The sequence below is a fragment of the Solanum tuberosum genome, unplaced genomic scaffold (assembly GCF_000226075.1).
Source record: "Solanum tuberosum cultivar DM 1-3 516 R44 unplaced genomic scaffold, SolTub_3.0 scf00028, whole genome shotgun sequence".
Classification (NCBI taxonomy): Eukaryota; Viridiplantae; Streptophyta; class Magnoliopsida; order Solanales; family Solanaceae; genus Solanum; species Solanum tuberosum.
The window spans coordinates 2,049,402-2,065,221 of record NW_006238954.1 but is presented as its reverse complement, the minus strand read 5'-3'; the positions used below and the strand labels follow the sequence as shown (position 1 = coordinate 2,065,221).

General features: G+C 37.1%; 1 pseudogene; it reads right to left on the bottom strand.

Annotated features, from left to right (window-relative positions):
• LOC107059617 (uncharacterized) overlaps positions 1–15,820 on the bottom strand; it is a 451,195-nt pseudogene that overhangs the window by 269,391 nt on the left and 165,984 nt on the right.

Sequence of the window (15,820 nt, the reverse complement as noted above, 5' to 3'; positions counted from 1 at the left end):
TCTGTCACATTATTCTCCACCACGTAGTACTGTCCCCTATATATCTCCTATAAATATGAGAAGCCCTCTCTCCGGGTGTAAGCTAAGACAGAAATCAAAAGGAGATATAAACTTCTTTAAATGGTCTAACTATTTTTTCTTCTCATTTTGCTTTTAATGGAAAATCAAGATTTAGGTACTGATTTTTTCTACTATCCTTTTAGTTTCCTACTTGCTTCCACTTATTTTTTCCTAATTTGGATCTATGTGGACTTCAAAATTGTAGAGTATTAACATTATTTCGGGGGTGCATGACATGGAAAACTCTACATCTCTTCTAAACTAGCTTTTGACATGTTTGTAAAATTGGAACATGAAAAGGAAACTTTGAGAACCAGATTCTTTAGTAAACGGAATCAGAAAATTCTATGAAGTCACTCAAGGTGTTTTTCCCCTTTTCTGATTTTTCTTGTCTAAATGAATCAGTGAACACAAATACTAGGGCTTAAGAAACTTTAATAATTATACATAAATAAGTGGTTGTCACCTTCGTTTTATATTGATGAAATCAATAGATCTATCTATCTACTTGGAAAAAGAGGGAAAATTATTGAACAACAAAAATTCATATTACTTACTCCACTGATATGGAATTGAGGTATAGTTAATTGATTGAGTAAATAGTATTGAAAAGAGATCTATGGATGAGCTTTTCTAGGAACAATTGACTTCTTTTATGATTATGCTACAACACTCTTTGTCATTTCCTAGTAACCATAGGATCCCAATCCTTTCAACGGTTTCTTAGGGACTGATCCACTCTATTGACTAACGCAGGAAACCTTCCACTATGGGAAAAGCAAAGGGAAAAACAAAAGTCTCTTTAAATGCTAATTCTTTTTTGACTTTATGTCTTCGTGTGCTCTATATTTTTTATCGGTCTCTTGTCCTATGTTCTCATTTTTTTATCAATAAAATTCTTCCTTAAAATGAGTTAACCGACTCGTGTACAGTGACAATGATAGAATAGCGGCACTGGGTTCATTTAAACCTTGTACTTTCTGTGCAAAAATAAATTTGTGTATAATGTACTTATAATGCAATAAATAATAGGTATGAAGGTATAACTTTAGAAATACAATGGGTTCAATGCTAAGAGCTTTAGAGTTGAACCCATATAACTTAAATCTTGAATCCGTCTTTGCTTGTTGTGTTGGCATGGAAGTCAACTGATAAACTATGACTAGAACGACCACAAGATTGAAATTTCAAATTTCATTTCCCAGCCAAATGGATAAACTAAAGCATCTCATCAGGTCCATATCACATTTAATAAAAAATTCTCCACCAAAATAAGGAATTGAAGGAAAAAAAAAAGAAAACAATAGCCCCTAGCAGTAGATATTCATATTTTTTTTAACAAGCATATTGAAATATCTATTGAATTCATCAAAATAAAAAGAAGGTGACATTCACATATTTAAGTATAATTGTTAAAGCTTCGAGCCTTGGAATTTTGGTTGACTAATCCATTTATTGGACGAGAAAAACTCTAAAGGGGGAAAACATCTTGAGTGATTTCATAGTATTTTATGTTTCTATTTTATAAGGAGTTTTTTGCCCAAAATTTCTTTTTCAATCTTCCAAATTTGTCTAGTGCTAATTTAGAAGAGTAGTAAATTTTTGCATGTCATGCACCCCAAAATAATGCTAATGATCTACAATTTTAAAGCCCACTTAGATCCATATCAAGGAAACAGAAAAGTGAAAACAAATAGGAAACTAAAAGAATGGTAGAAAGAATCGATACTTAAATCTTGATTTACTTTTAAAAGCAAATTGAGAGTTAGACCATTCAAAGAAGTTTAGGTCCTTCTAATTCCTTTTTTTGCTACACCCGAAGAAAGGGCTTCTCATATAGGTTGGATATATAATGGGAAGATAGGCCAGGTGGTAGAGAATATTGTGATAGAATCGATAAAACTACATCACATTTCCTAAACTCTTCTTTTGGATGATTCAGTGAAAACTAATCAAAAGTTATGTCATTTATGTAGAGTAAAATCTGCATTTTTATACCACGAGAAAAAACATTCAGAATAAAAAAAAAATTTCTAAATAAAAAGAACATTTTTGAATTCTTTTTCTCATGGTATGACAATTTAGATTTTACTCTACATAATTGACTTACTTTTTTATTATTATCCACTGAATCATCCAACAGTGGAGATATAAACAATGTGATCTAGTTTTGTCGCTTCTGTCACATTATTCTCCACCACCTGGTAGTGTCCCCTATATATACATACATATATGAGAATACGTTTCTTTGGGTGTAAGCAAAGAAAGAAATCAAAAGGTGACCTAAACTTCTACAAATGGTCTAATTGTTTTTTCTTCTCATTTTGCTTTTAATGGAAGATCAAGATTTACGTATTGATTCTTTCTACTATTCTTTTAGTTTCCTTCTTGCTTTTACATTTTTATTTCCTTGATTTTGGTCCTGTGGGCTTTAAAATTGCAGAGCATTCACATTGTTTTGGAGGTTCTAAACTAGCTTTTGAAAAATTTAGAAAATTGAAACATGAAGAAGAAACTTTGGGTGCAAAATTCCTTAAAAAACAGAATAAAAAAATTCTATGAAGTCACTCAAGATGTTTTTCCCCTTTTCTAATTTTTCTTATCTAATATATGGATCAATAAACAGAAATGTTAAAACTCAAAAAGCTTTTAAAATCATACTTAAATAAGTGAGTTTTCCTTTTTTTTTAATCTTAATGAAATCAATAGATATGTCTCCCTACTTGTTAAAAAAATATGAATATCTACAACTAGGGAGTATTGTTTTCTTCTTTTTTCATATAGTTCCTTGTTTTGGTGAATAAATATTGATAAAATGTGATATAGACTTGATGAAATATTTCAGCTAATCTATTTGGTTGAGAAGCGGAATTTGAAATTTCAATCTAGCAGTCATTCTAGCCATAACTTATCGGCTGACTTCCATGCCAACACGAGAAGAGGCGGATTTAGGATGTAAGTTCAATGGGTTCAACATTGTTGTTACGTTTCTCATTATCCGTTTGGAGAGGGTTAGAGACTTCAGTAGATAGCTAGGAGATTACAAGTTTTCTTTTAGTCATTATCATAATAACTAGTTATACTTGTTCCTATTTTCTAGACATGTTTGCAGTCTTTTAGTAGTCCATGTTCTTTAGTTGTACTGATCCTCTATTTATTCATTTAGCTTGAAGTTCAATATACTGAGCTCTTCTAATTCAAATCAACTCGATATTTCAATTTAATAACATTGGTATCTAAGCCCTACTTCTTAAGGGACATGTGAGAGACTTGTGAAGTTCTTTTCTGAGTGTTTTATCCAAATTTGTTTCTACAAAACACCATTAAAAAAATGGACAATGCTAGTTTTTTATTCTTCTATGGTTCCACCAGTTTTCGACGGAGAAACTATCAAGCATGGGCAGTGAAAATTGAATCTTATTTGGAGGCCTAGAATTTGTGGGAGGCAGTCTAGGAAGACTATGAGGTGCTTCCTCTGCCGGAGAATACAACTATGGCTCAGATTAGAACACACAAGGAAAAGATGACAAGAAAATCTAAAGCTAATATCATGTCTCTTTACTACAGTTTCTGTCACCATTTTCAATATAATAATGACATGTAATTCATCCAAAGAAAGTTGGGATTTTCTTCAAGAAAGAGTACTAGAGAGATGAAAGTAGTGAGCTTGGTTAGAGAATTCGAGATGTAGCGTATGAAGGAGTCCGAAATCATTAAGAATTACTTTGACAGGTTGCTTGAGATTTCCAATAGGTAAGGATACTTGAACTGAACTTACTAATAATATATTAGTTCAAAAAGTACCTGTAACTTTACCCGGGAGTTTTGAGGCAACTTTTGCTTTATTGTAATATACAAATGATCTGTCACAATTCAGGATGGCGGAGTTATTGAGTGCACTGCAGGTACAAGAACAACGGAGGATGATGAGGCAAGAGGGATCTATTGAGGGAACCTTTTAAAAGAAGTTGCAATTTTGTTTAGGTGTCTAGAGAAATAAAAGAAAATGAAAGAAGGGGAATTATGGAAACTACGAAACTACAACACAAGAAATAATGTTGTTGCAACGGGTAACAACAAAGAAGGCAAATATCCTCCCTGCCAACATTGTGGGAGGAGAAATCATTCACACTCCATGTGCTCAAGAAAATCTGATATGAAATGCAGGAAGTGATACAAACTTTGTCATGCTGAGATTATCTACAAAGAGAAGGGATTACAATAATCAAATGAACCACAAATTGAAAACCAACAAGAAGATCATCTATATGTGGCCAAATGTTTCACAAGAAAAAATTCAAGTGAAAGTTGTCTTGTTGATAAGGATTGTACGGACCATATGACCAATGATGAAAAGTTTTTCATAAAACTTGATTGATTAGTTAAATAAAGATCCAGGATAAGAAATGGAGAATACCTCCCAGCGAAAGGAAAGGGACCTATAGCAATTGAGACTTACAAAGGTACAAAACTTATTTATGAAGTTTTATTTGTTCCTGAAATTGATCAGAATTAATTATGTGTTGGACAACTGCTAGAAAATGGATTGAAATCATTGTTTGCAAATAAAGCGTCCTAGATAAGTGATGTTACTGGTAAGAAAATATTCAGAATTAAAATAGAGGGAAAATGATTTTCCTTGAATCCATTGGAAAAGGAACACATAGCTTTTCAAAGTTATTCTACTATTGTGGAAATGTGGCACAAGAGATTGGGACATTTTCATTACAAAGATTTATTGTTTATACAATATAGCAAAATGGTAAATGGTCTACCAAATTTGGAGGAACATCTCTCAAGCTATAAGGCTTGTTTGCTTAGTAAGCAGACTAGACTTTCATTTAAAAGATCCACCTAAAGAGCTACATAGAAGTTGCAACTCATTCATACTGATCTTTGTGGTCCACCAAAAACTCCATCACTCAATAGGAATAGGTATTATATTATCTTTATTGATGATCTAACAAGAATTTTTTGGATTTATTTTATGAAGTTTAAGTCCGAAGTTGTTGGAATTTTCATGAAGTTCAAAGCTTGGATAGAAAATTAGAATGTCTACAAGATTTAAGTCATTAGATTGGAACTGAATATACATCAGATATGTTCAATTACTTTTGTGAAGAAGCTGAGTTAAGCACCTACTCACTATCTCTTATTCTCCATAAAAAAATGAAGTGAGTGAGAGAAACAATAGAAAAATCATGAAGATTTCAGTATGCTTGTTGCATGAGAAGAATCTACCAAAGAAGTTTTGGGCTGAAGAAGCAAAAACTGTTGTTTCCTTGTTGAATAGATTGCCTATCTGATTAGTGGAATGACATACTCCATTCGAGGCATGGTATGGTGTCAAATCTATTTTGAAAAACCTCAAGATATTTAAATCTCTACGTTTTTCTTATGTTCCACGAGTTAGGAGAGACTAGTTAGATAAGAAGACAAGTTTAGGAATCTTCATTGGCTATAACTTATTTTCAAGTCTGCCATCTCCAAGTCTTACTTTGGAGAAATAATTTTTGTCGAGCCATTAACAAATGTTCGAGTTAGTTGTAATGTGATGCGTGCATCCACTATCAACAAGCCACACATCATGATATTGAGCTGCTATATTGCATTCTCCAGCAATAGAAGTAGCAAAAAAAAATTCTTCCTGATCTTCAACATTTTCAGTAACTTGAGTTGGCTGGGCTTGATCTGGAGTGTAACACCCCAAATTCGAGAAGTAACAAATAAAATATTTTCTAGATGTTGCAGGTGCCACCGACAGAGGCCACCCACGGCCTGTGGATGGGACCGTGGACTGTAGGTGTGGTCCGTGGATGGTCACTCTAATTTCACCCAGAACTTCCAGAATATCCAGCATCCACGATGTGACCAATGGACCATAGGTGGGACAACGATCCATGCTCTAGGTCTGTGGTTCAGACCCCCAGATTGCAGCTCCCAGACGCCAATCAACGGACTGACAGGACGCACCGTCAGACAGACCACGGTCCGTCGGTCAGGGTTTGTAGGTCGGCAGTCGAATTTCAGCATAGGGGAAGTCGGGTCTTTTCCTAAATATATTATCCCTAAACTACGTCGTTTAACTCAGTTTTAGCCTAGTATTCTAGCTATACTTTACCCTAAATGATCCATTCACTAAAATTCATCAAACTTAGAGAAAAAGAGGAGAAAAGAATCGACCAAGCCCTCTCCAAGAACGCAACAAGTTTTCTTCAGTTCCAGCTCCGAAATCGAAAGATTTCTCTGTGAAATTCATCACCAGATATGTGGGATTTCACTAGTGGGTCCCTTTCATCCACTAGGTCCCTAAATTCAGTCAGATTCTTGATTCACTATATCTTGCTTAGACGCACGGTTTCTAAACCCATATATATTGGTTTTGATTTAGATGTTATGGTATTCATAATCAGATAATCATGTTTTCGTGAAATCGTTGCTTAATTCCTTGCATGAAAGTTAGAGCCCTGGTTGTGTAGATTCTCTTTGTTCATGAATTACACTTACTAGGTCAGTTAAATAGATATACATGCTCCAGTTTCAAATGTTTCATTGTCAGTACCTAAATGTTACATTTTTAGAATAGCATGTCAGAATATTGAGCTATCCAGTATTTTAATTATGTTGTGTCATTCACATTTCCATTTGCGAGTAGGCATAGTGTTGCTCCCTAATGTACGTGCAAGTGTACATGGTTGCGCAAGTAATATAGATTCTTAATGAATGAGTTATCGTTCCCCACAGACTTATGATCAATTTATATCTAACAGTTAATTATACAAATAAAAGTAAAAGTATCCTTTTAAGAGATTGTGATGAGTGTTAACTACTAATAATTATGCACTAAATAAAAGAAACCAAATGTGAACGACTTTAATATGATGTTTAAAGAAAGAAAAAGGCAATTCCAGTGCTGTAACATATACTGAATCTCATGTATCATATTTTCGGCTTAGAACTAATTTCAGTTGTCAAGTTACTAGTTTATATGGTCAATTGTATAAGTCGGGTTATACACCTCTACTCTCCTACTCCAGTTAGCTATCTAACTACATCGTTGAGTGGGAATAAATAGACTAACTGGCAAGCATTTATATTTCATCTTGTTTCGTAACCAAGCAAGTTGTTCGTCCGGGTGTCACTCCTAAACACAAATCACCTCAATCAATTGGGTCGATCGAGCTCTCTACATTCTCTGGTCTATCTAACCTCTCCTCTCCCTATTTGAAGAATAGACAATATATTTATCTTATGGTGATCAAGCATAAAATACTAAAACAAGAATAGAGAAGTAACTTATAATGACAACCAAGAATTAATTCATAAAGCCTTTAATAATCAACAATCCATTCGTAGCTACAGCCCCAGAACAATGGCGTTTAGCCACTCATGCTATTAGAAAACCACAAAATACAATTGTTCATGAGAATTCCGGAAAATAGTAGAGTTAGAAGATCAAAACCTATTACAAAGGTGGATACTTGCTCTTGCACACCCAATAAAAGTTGAACCCTCACAATGCAGCCCTAAGGGTCTATTTATAATAGTAGGAAACTTAGAGCCAAAGTCTATTACAATTAAGAATCCTTTTTTAACACTTTTAAGATGGAAAAGTCGGGATCCCAGTGGCGTGTCGCGCATCTCATCGCACCTAGACTTCACCTCTGAAGTTTCCATCTTGGCGCGTCGCGCCTAAGAAAGGCCCCAGAATGTTGGGCCTTGGCATGTCGCGCCTCTCAAAGCGCCTGAGAGGCCTCTCTGAATGTTGTCCCTTGGCACCTCGCGCCTAGCAGGGCGCTTGGCCCTGGGGCCTTCAGCCTTAGCTTCTTTTCCTTATATCTTTGCATATCTTTTTTTCCAATTTGACTCCAATCTCCTTGAGAGTTCTTGAAGCCTCTAATGACATGTTTTAGTGCATAATATCGCAAGTATAACAAAATCAAGATAATAGACTCAAGATCAGTCATTACTTAAATTAATTAATGGGAAAATATTGACAACTTAGGCATATAAATATGTTTAAGATCACCACCCCACACTTAGACTTTTGTTTATCCTTAAACAATCTTTAGACTATCAACTCTTTTTCACAACCCTTGGACTTATCAACCCACCTTAAAATCAACCAAACATTTTTAATCATGGTCTTGTAGTTTATAGCAGATGCACACTTCACAACTGCTAAACCTAGTTACAACACATTCTTAAAGATGACTCTTTTCATATTTTTTCGGGCTAGTGTAAATTCATACAAACATACCAATTAGATAATCCTACACATGCCATGAATGCCTTCACTTATTCTTGTTTAGTAAGGCCTTTCACTCAAGCAATCACAATATCAACAAGGCCCATTTTTCAAACAATCAACTCACTCTCACAAAAGAATTTCTTACTTTTCTCAACATACCATAAGTTTTCCAATAGTGTATTCTTACTTTCGCATTATATTTCTCAAGGAATAAAGAGGACTTTCAATTGGTTGTAATGTCAGCTCAAGGTAAGGGAGGGACTATTTAGGAATAATTTTAGTGACTACACCTCCCTAGTGCACATGTCATTATTTTGCCAACAATCTCCTTCATATTTTTTCTTTCCTCCTAGTACACACTTCATGAATATTTACCCCACTTTGTTGCTCCATCTTTTCCCTCTGTATCATTTATTTATTTCATGCCTTTGCACTAGGCACCCTCACTTTAGATTTTAAGGTCCGAGTAAGGTACACATTATCCTTGATAGGACCAGGGTCAATGTTTCGAGCATAATTCTGAAATAGCCACCCTCAATTGAGTTGAGGTGCACATTGTCACTAAGGACCAGGGCCAAAATAGAATTTTTACTTATCTTTTTATTTTCCACACAATCTAGTATTTCACCCTTTATTATATCATATCAACCAACAATTTTCAACCATTCTTCTTAACATAGTGCATTAAGGCTCTTATTAGGATCAAAAGAACTTGGTATCAAACAAACGGGTTTCGGCTTATCATGTGGCTTATCAATAAACAAGGCTAAAGGCTCAATGGGGCTTCACTAGGGATAATTTCAGTGGTAGGCATACAAGTAGAATCAAGATTTGGTTATTTCAAAGAAACGCCTCAATCACATTCCCTAAGTCATACACGCAACTAATTCAACACACACAAGGCAGGTTCTAGATATCAAGTTAAGCAAGAACCAATCAACTCTCACCACACATGGCATCATGACACATATACAAACATACCGACTAACATGCTCATACAACTTGCATTACGATATCACTACACAATTAAGACCATTTATTTTATTTTATTTTGAGTGAAACTAAGATCACATGCTTATTACAAGGTTAGCATTCTATTGTACTTTCCCAATTATGACTACCCATGACGTTTGGCAAACTTTTTTGGACATAGTTTCAAAAGACCAAGGTTGGTTTCTCAATCCTACTCCTCTATGTGACTAATTTTCCATTAAGACGATCGTCATCCATCCATAATTGGGAACTGTCACTCCTATGACGACTCTAAGACTTAATAAAGCAGTAAAAATAGTCCTAGTTGGATCAAAGGGACTATTCTAAGTAAAATTACCAAAAACAAACGCTGAGGAACCCAAAATAAAACAATTTAAAATTTAACTAAAAACTACACTAGACTCGATAAAGAAGTAAACAAATATATACAAAACAAACATATTACCCACCCCACACTTAAAAATAAGCATTGTCCTATGTACACAATTAAAACAAATGATAGAGATAGGAATACTCCCTCGGGCAACTAGGCCTCATCGTCACCGTCATCAAAACCCATCAAGGCATTTGCCTCCTCATCATCAACATCATCTTCCTCATCATCCATCACTCCATCAGCTGTAGCCTCATCATCATCCAGAGGCTCCAAATATGTGGGACCAGTCTTGTATAAGGACGCTGCACTCTCGGTTAAAGGGTATCGATATTCTTGGTTTTCCATCTCTTCATCTATAACTTGGCGTCCTATGATCCGTAGCTGCAGCTCTGCCATACCGAACATTCTTGCCATGACACTGTCATCACGGGCTTTCCTCTCTTTGGCAGACAAGACAGTTCCATGGGACATGTCTAGTGACTTTGTTCGAGTCATATCAACTAACTTACCCATTAGATCCAGGTGAAAAGAAATAGTCAGATCCACAACCTCTTCCTCAATACCCTGGCCCCTCAGAAAATGGGTTATCAAACCCCCATAGCAAAACCTCTACCTTATATTATTCCTAAATTTCATCATGTTCTGTCTAAGAATTGCCCCTACATTAATGGGCATCCCCTTCATCAGCATATAAACCAACACCACCCTATCCCTCGTCACCTCTGTCAGATGTTTTGGGGGTAGCAACACACTACACATTATCTTTAACCATACCCTATCAACTTAATTGAAATTAGCAAAGTGAAGGCTATTATGCCTCCCATTATCCTTGCTACGCTCCCACCTAGCCATGGACTCTACCCCACATAATGTATGTCGGATATCCCTATAAGGAGATTTATCCTTCAATGTATTAAAGTCATCAGAGTCACAACTCGGGGTCCCCAAAAAATCATTTGGTATCCTAGCATTGAACTTCACATCCTTACTTCTAATAGGAACAATTTTATACTTAGTTTTCAGTGAGCCAATTTGAATAAAACTCACGAACTAAAGACAAATTACAATCTCCCTAATGATCTAAAATAAATCTCTGCCACAACTCAAGCACAGTTCGATAAATAACGAGAAATTGAGACTGCAACCTTACCTCATGGATGTACTCATCGCCCATATAATTCGGTTCGCGCTGACACTCAAACCATTCCCAACCATATCGCTTCACCGCCTTTTTCCCACATTTCTGGACTGGTTCCCGATTTCAGGACCCAGATGGTTCACCTTTCCTACTCCGGTTAGAACCCACCACATTGTTTGCTTTGGGAGCCATCACCACCTGTGAAGAAGAAAAAATGGACAAGAGAGAAAAAAATTAGAAAAATTGGGGGGGGGGGGCGTTATGGCAGTGGTGGGGGAAGAGGAGAGAAAAATTGGTGGAGTGAGAGATAGAGAGTTGGAGAAATGTAGTGTTGGAGTTATGGGTTTTGAGGTTTTATAGTGGGTGGTGGGGAAGAAAAGAGGTTGGTAGTGGTAATGGAGGGTTTTGAAGATGAAAGGTGAGAAGAAGAAAAAGAGTTGGAGAGAATTTGGAGGGAGGGTCGGTTGAATTTGGTAAGAATAGGGGTTGAATGGAAGTTTTAGGTATTTAAGGGGAGTAGGTCGGGTTGGATCCAAGTAAAAACCCAGATTTTAAAAATCTGGGTTGTGGAGCGATGGAGGGGCGACGAGCTAGCGTAGCTCCCCAAAGTCCTCTCTGAATCTTTATGCCAGGTGCGGCGTGCCAAACTTCAATTATTATTTTTTACTGACTGAGTTACAAATAATGAAAATAAAATCCTATCGAGCTAAAAATAGTAAATAAAAGTACTTCCTAGATTCTAAGAATTGAAACTACACTAAAAAAAAAGAAATCAAAATTCAAAAATGAACTACCTATCTATTACATAATGTTCACGGGTTGCCTTCTATGAAGCGCTTGATTTAATATCGCGGTACGACGCAACTTGGATCATTCATCATTTAGCTCAAGAGCATCCCAATCATGATTCGAATTCTCACCAAAGTTGTGTTTCACCCTTTGCCCATTGACCAAGAACGTAAGGCCAGTCTCACCTTTCAGTTTAACAGCCCCATGTTGTGTCATTCTTACCACTTCGAAAGGACCAATCAATTTAGACCTTAGGTTTCCAGGGAATAACCTTAATCTAGAATTAAAAGGTAGTACATTTTCCCCCCGGAGTGAAAGTAAGAGTAACTATGTGCTTGTCATGCCAACACTTCATCTTGGCTTTGTAAAGCTTGGCATTCTCATACGCGTGGAGCCTAAACTCCTCAAGTTCATGCAGTTGATTTACTCTCTTTTCACCAACTAGCTTGGGGTCCAAGTTCAACTTCTTAATTGCCCAATAAGCTTGGTGTTCTAATTCCGCCGAAATATGACATGCTTTCCCGAATACTATGTGATAGAGAGAAGTCCCTATGGGTGTCTTGTACGCTGTTTTATATGCCCACAACGTATCATCTAACTTCTCAGACCAATCTTTCCTCTGCGCATTCACCTCTCTATTCAAAACCTCCAATTGCCCACTCGTTTGAGGATGGTAAGCTGTAGCAACCTTATACCGAACATCATACTTAGCAAGAAGATTTTTAACTAGATAGTGAATGAAATGCTTAGCTCCATAACTTATGATTGCTCTTGGAGTGCCAAATCGAGTGACGATGTGCTTCTTGATGAACTTTATCACCACCCTTGAACCATTTTAAGGAAGAACGACAACCTCAACCCATTTACTCACATAATCCACAGCCACAAGAATGTATTGGTTTCCAGTAGATGGCGGGAAGGGACCCATGAAGTCAATGCCCCACACATAAAAAAATTCTACCTCCAAAATGTTACTTAGTGGCATCTCATGTCTTCTTGAAATAGTACCCAAACTCTGGCATTTATCACAACCCTTCACAAAAGCAATAAATTTTTTAAATAATGAGGGCCAAAAGAAACCAGATTGAAGTACCTTATACGTCGTGCGCTCTCCTCTGTGGTGACCTTCATATGGGCTAGGATGATAACTTTCGAGCACTTTGTGAACCTCATACTCCGGAATGCATCTCCTTACTACCCGGTTCACACCTTGCTTGAATCAGAACGGTTCATCCCTGATATAGAACCTAGCATCATGATTGACCTTTTTCTTTTGTTGGGTGGTTACACGTGGAGGATACCCTCCACTTACTATCAAATTCACAATTTCTGCATACCATGGCACCTGAGAGATATCTAATTCCATCAATTGTTCATCCGGAAACTCTTCCCGAATTCGCTCACCTTCATTTACATGGGAAAAATCCTCCAACCTAGATAGGTGATCAGCTATTTGATTTTCACTACCTTCCCTATCTTTGCTTTCAAGGTCAAATTCTTGGAGAAGCAATATCCATCGAAACAACCTTGGTTTAGCGTCCTTCTTGTTGAAGAGGTACCTAATAGCTGCATGGTCAGTAAAATCAATCACTTTAGTACCTACTAAATATGATCTGAACTTGTTTAAGGCGAACACTAGAGCTAGCATCTTCTCTCAGTAGTCACTGTGTAATTAGCTTGTGTAGAGTCAAGGGTCTTGCTTGCATAATAGATCGAGTGGAACACTTTATTCTTTCTTTGTCCCAAAACTGCACCCACTTCTATGTCGCTTGTATCACACATGAGTTAAAAGGTAGTCCCCAATCTGGAGCAATTAAAATAGGAGCCTCAATTAAGTTCCTCTTCAACATCTCAAAAGCTTTCAAGCACATCTTATAAAAGTCAAATTTCACCTCCTTCTCCAAAAGACTGCACATAGGTCTTGCATTCTTGGAAAAATTCTTGATGAATCGCTAGTAGAAACCTGCATGACCAAGAAAACTAGGTACCACTTTTATAGAAATGGGAGAGGGCAATTTTTCAATAACTTCTACCTTGGCCTTACCAACCTCTAACCCCAACTTCGACACCTTGTGACCCAACACTATTCCCTTTCTAACCAAAAAATGACACTTTTCCCAATTTAGAACTAAGTTAGTGTCCTTACATCTAGCAAGTACTTTATTAAGATTTCGGAGACATACCTCAAAAGACTTCCCAAAGACGGAGAAGTTATTCATGAATACCTCTACAAAGTCTTCCACCATATCATGAAAAATGGCCATCATACACCTTTGAAAGTCGTTGGTGCATTGCCAAATTCGAATGACATGCGTTAGAAAGCATAGGTACCATAAGGACAAGTGAACATGGTATTTTCCTGATCCTCAGGGGCAATTAAGATCTGGTTGTAACCGAAATACCCATCTAAGAAACAATAATACTCCTTCCCTACTAGTCGGTCAAGCATCTGATCAATGAAAGGAATGGGGTAGTGATCTTTCCGGGTGGCTTCATTAAGTTTTCGGTAATCCATGCAAATTCTCCAACCGGTCACTGTTCTAGTAGGAATCAACTCATTCTTTTCGTTTCATACCACTGTCATACCTCCCTTCTTTGGAACACATTACTCCGGACTTACCCACTTACTATCGGAGATCGGGTACACAATTCCAGCATCTAGCCACTTTATCACCTCCTTTCTCACCACTTCTTGCATCAAAAGATTTAGCCGACGTTGATGTTGTGCACTCGGTTTGTGATCCTCTTCCATGTAGATTTTGTGCATATATAACGCCGGACTAATCCCATGAATATCAGCCATCTGCCATCCAATCGCTTTCTTCCTCCGCTGTAAAATCCCTAATGCCGCTTCAACCTGTAATTCAGACAACTTTGCAAAAAGTATAGCAGGAAAAGCTTCGTTAGTACCCAAATAAGCATACCTGAGGTGCGCTGGCAGTGTTTTCAGTTCTAGCTTGGGAGATTCTTCAAAGGTGGGTTTGGGTGGTACCCCTAACTCACAATCTAATGGCTCCACTTTATACATGTGAGCCTCTATGATTGCCAGATTGAAACATATATCTATCTCTTGGGCCTCACTATCTCCATCTACTTCGAAACCTACTAAAACTCTCTCTAAGGGATCTTCGGGCACAACTACTTGTGATTCTACTATGTGATCAATCACAGTAATAGCAGACAACTATTCATAGATAGAAGGCAATTTTAAAGTGCGGTAAACATCATATACCTCAACCTTATCATGTGCCCTCATAGTTAGTTGACCAACTACTACATCAATCAATGCGCTACCCATGGCCTAGAACGGACGTCCCAAAATGAATGGAACTTCAAAATCATGTTCAAAATCTAAGACCACAAAATCTACAAGAAAAATCATTTAACCAACTTGAACTAACACATATTCTACCACCCCCCCTAGTCTAGCAATGGATCTATCAACGAGTTGCAGAATAACAGTGGTTCGTTTTGGACTATCCAACCTAAGCTTTTGATACAATGACAAGGGCATCTGATTTATACTTGCCCCAAAATCAAACAACGCGCAGGCATGTACACTTGTCCTACTTGTAATCTGCACAGTAAAACTACCCAGATCTTTTAACTTTTTGGATAGTCTGTTTTGGATTCTAGAGCTGTAATCCTCAGTAAGTACAACTGTTTCATACTCCGTGAGCCTCCGCTTGCTAGCCAGAATGTCCTTCACATGTTTAGCATACTTTGGGATACCCTGTAAAATGTCAACCAAAGGCAGATTAGTGTGAACTTGTTTAAGGAGAGACAGAAACTTACCGAAGCATTCATCCTCATTCTACTTTTTTGGTCTTTGTGGAAACGGAGGTGGTAATTTCTTTTGAGGAACGGGTACCTCAACATTGGAGCTTTTTACTATCTCTTTCACTTTCTTTTCTTTGGCACTAGGATTTATGCCTTGGTTAGGATTTTGGTATTGTTGCCCAGCCCCTTGAGAACGGTATTGGTTAGCCATTTGCGCCTTATTTTGGTTTTGGTTCCCACCCCATGAGAAGTTAGGATGGTTCCTCCAACTAGGTTTATAAGTGTTACCACAATTTTGCTTACTTCCACCCCTTTGCGCATTACCCAAATAGTTTACGGAATCCGGGTTTGCCTCACATTGCTCGATTTAATGAGCTCCACTACCACATACCCTACACCAATTTGCTGCATGCTGTACCATGTTAACCGGTGC